Raw genomic sequence first — 2,977 nt, 5'->3', positions numbered from 1 at the left:
ATTTGTTGCGAGCCTCGCGCGCAGTGCATTAGTTGACCAAATAAAAAGTCCATATAAAAAGTCAACAGTTGACCAAATAAAAAGTCAACAGTTGACCAAATAAAAAGTCAACAGTTGACCAAGTAAAAAGTCAACAGTTGACCATATAAAAAGTCAACAGTTGACCATATAAAAAGTCAAAGGTTAGCCATATAAAAAGTCACAAGTTGACCATACAAAAAGTCAGGTTGACCGCATAAAATTTCAAAGAGACCACATAAAAAGTTAACTTGATCACATAAAAAGTCCAGGAGACCATAGAAATAAGTAAACAATATTGACTAGTACGGCGCCCCATACATAAGAGTGTATTTTGTTTAAAGATGCACTAAAACGCCACGCGCGTTACAATGACTTTCGACGCCATTGCAGGTTTAATAATTAAATGTTCTTCTGTGTGCACCAGGGAAATCGACGCATTACCCCAGCCCCCTCAAACCTAACAAAATACGCACAGAAGACTCTATGCACAAAGACACCACTTAGCAGGGGAGTGACAGGCAAGACTTTTCCCGACACGGAAAAAAATATAAACTAGACCCTCCGTGAGGGTACACTGGGTTGCCTGTAGTACGTTCAGCGTTCCAGGCAATTTTTTTCAAGTTGGGGGGTCATTAAGACCATTTAAGGGGTCACCCAGAAGTCATACCAGCAGAGGCCCTTTGGCTCACAGGTCCTCACACGTTCGTATGACGAAACAGATCCTTTTCTGAGGATAAAAAACCTGGCTTCCGGTCTATTAATTAATCATTTGTCAGAAAGAAGAAATTCCTGTCCTCTTTAGAAAAAATTGACACGTATTGCTTACGTGTGGTAGTGAAGTAACACAGCGATGTATTTCATAATGTCAACTGAGCTGTGTGTTGTCTTCCAGGAGATTCAAGTTGTCCTTATGTAATATGTAGCTCTAACAGTGCACGATATTTGTTTTGGTATTGTCTATCATTGTAGTGCCATGGTTAAAGTCTTAGGTAAATAGCCCCCTGAGAAGACATGTGGTTACTCGCAAAGTACCAAACCCAAAAAGACTGAAGAAAATAACATTGGCTTCTACGCTGAAATGTTGATCATTTCCAAGTTCCCTCACAACTTCCTTTACCACAAGTTTAAGCGTGCACTATGAGCGTCTGACAGCTATGTATTTTACAAAAGTTCATTGAAGTCAATCCCTATCCGGCGGGGTTAGTATTTGGATGGGTGACCCAAAAATTATACCACTCCGTAACAGAAGCAAAGGACCGAAAGTTCTATTTTAACGCCCAAAAATGCGAACTAAGCAAGGTACAGATTTTGTTAGCTTGCTGTATTCAAAACAAATATTGAAGCAAAAGTGAATAAATATTGATACACAGCTTTTAGGAACAGCAGAAGGAAGTTTTCAGGATGGTCGATCGAGAATAAAATATTTTGTCATCAGCAACAACATTTACGACATGAAAACAACATTAATTTTGAACCCCGAATATAAAAAGTTACGATCAACGACAAACATTTTGGGATATTTTTGCTACGTTCAATTTTGCTACTGTACTTTTGGACGCAAAAGTAAAGCGCAAAATCGAAGTGACATCGGATTCAGCGGGCGCCGTGATGAAGTTTATACCGCGGCGGCGAAACAGTGAAGCATCTGTGTCAAACGATGGCAAGATACAAGGTTTTGTTTTTGTTAGTTTTCTTTCTCTTTCAAGTGTTATAAAGTTTGACAAGAAATGTGCAAATTCAACACAAAGATCTCAATCGTGCATCTCTTGAGTTTGACCATTGTTTCAGCAAAGTCAAAAATTTACTCTCCAAGATGAGGTTATTTATCAAAATGATCCTCGTGTATCACATTTCAACACACGTATGCAAATTTGTTAAGCTCGAAAATTACACAACATGATATTAAAGTTCACAAAGGCTGGAAATATCTCGGCAAAATCCTTTTCCAGCGAAAAATTAATCGAAACAAACAACATATTTACTATTAGAGGCAAAAATACCTTTTGCGTGCAAACAAGAGATGCAATTAAATACATGTACAGTTTTGACAGTTCACATTAAACCCTTTTCGACTCGGAACCTTGACCGTAAACAATGAAGCAGAAAAGCGACAACAACTTTCATTAAAATAATTCTTCACTGTCACATTTTCCAAATATTTTACACCTTTCCAGAGGTGAGTACAAAATACCGGTAAATGTAAATGTAAATTGCCAGACAACTAAGATGCGACATGAGTAAACACTGTGATACATTCAAGGCGTTCGATTCCTTCAATGTTTGTTAAATCCATAAAAAAATTGCTATTTGATTTCAGTGTTTTATATAATACCAAGTTAGTAAAATATTAGAAACAAAGCTCACTTAATATTCAAAGGCGAAAAATGAAATTGTTGTCGAAGACCATTACTCGTCGCTTAAAATCCAGACATTTATTTTTCAGCGCTGTCTTGTTTATCCAATTGACGATCCATTCTTGAGCTCCATGAGGGTATATTTTGTTTAAAGATCCACTAAAACGCTGTTCACGTCAATGACTTATTAGTGAAATTTCCAATTGTTATACCGGAAGACTGTGCAGAGTTGAGAACAGGTAAATACAAATCTGACAAATAGCGAGACAACTGAGATAACAGATCCACTATATGGATTCCTTCTCTGTCTTTGTTGAACCCATACGAGTTACCAGAGAACTGTTCATTTGGTTTGAGTGTTGTACAAAACACCACACTTAGCAAAATCTTAGGAAGACAGCTCACTTTGATTACGGCTCGCCGGGCGACAGATTGTTGTCGAAGTCCATTACTCGTCGCTTCTAACGTTCGACCACCTGTCTTGTTCAGTATCCAATTCGCTTGCCATTATTGAGCTTCATAAGGGTACATTTTGTTCAAAGATCCACTAAAACGCCATTCGCTTTACATGACTTTCGACGCCATTGCCGGTTAAGTTAATC

The sequence above is a fragment of the Montipora capricornis genome, chromosome 4 (assembly GCF_036669925.1).
Source record: "Montipora capricornis isolate CH-2021 chromosome 4, ASM3666992v2, whole genome shotgun sequence".
NCBI lineage: Eukaryota > Metazoa > Cnidaria > Anthozoa > Scleractinia > Acroporidae > Montipora > Montipora capricornis.
Note: the sequence above shows the minus strand (reverse complement) of the source record.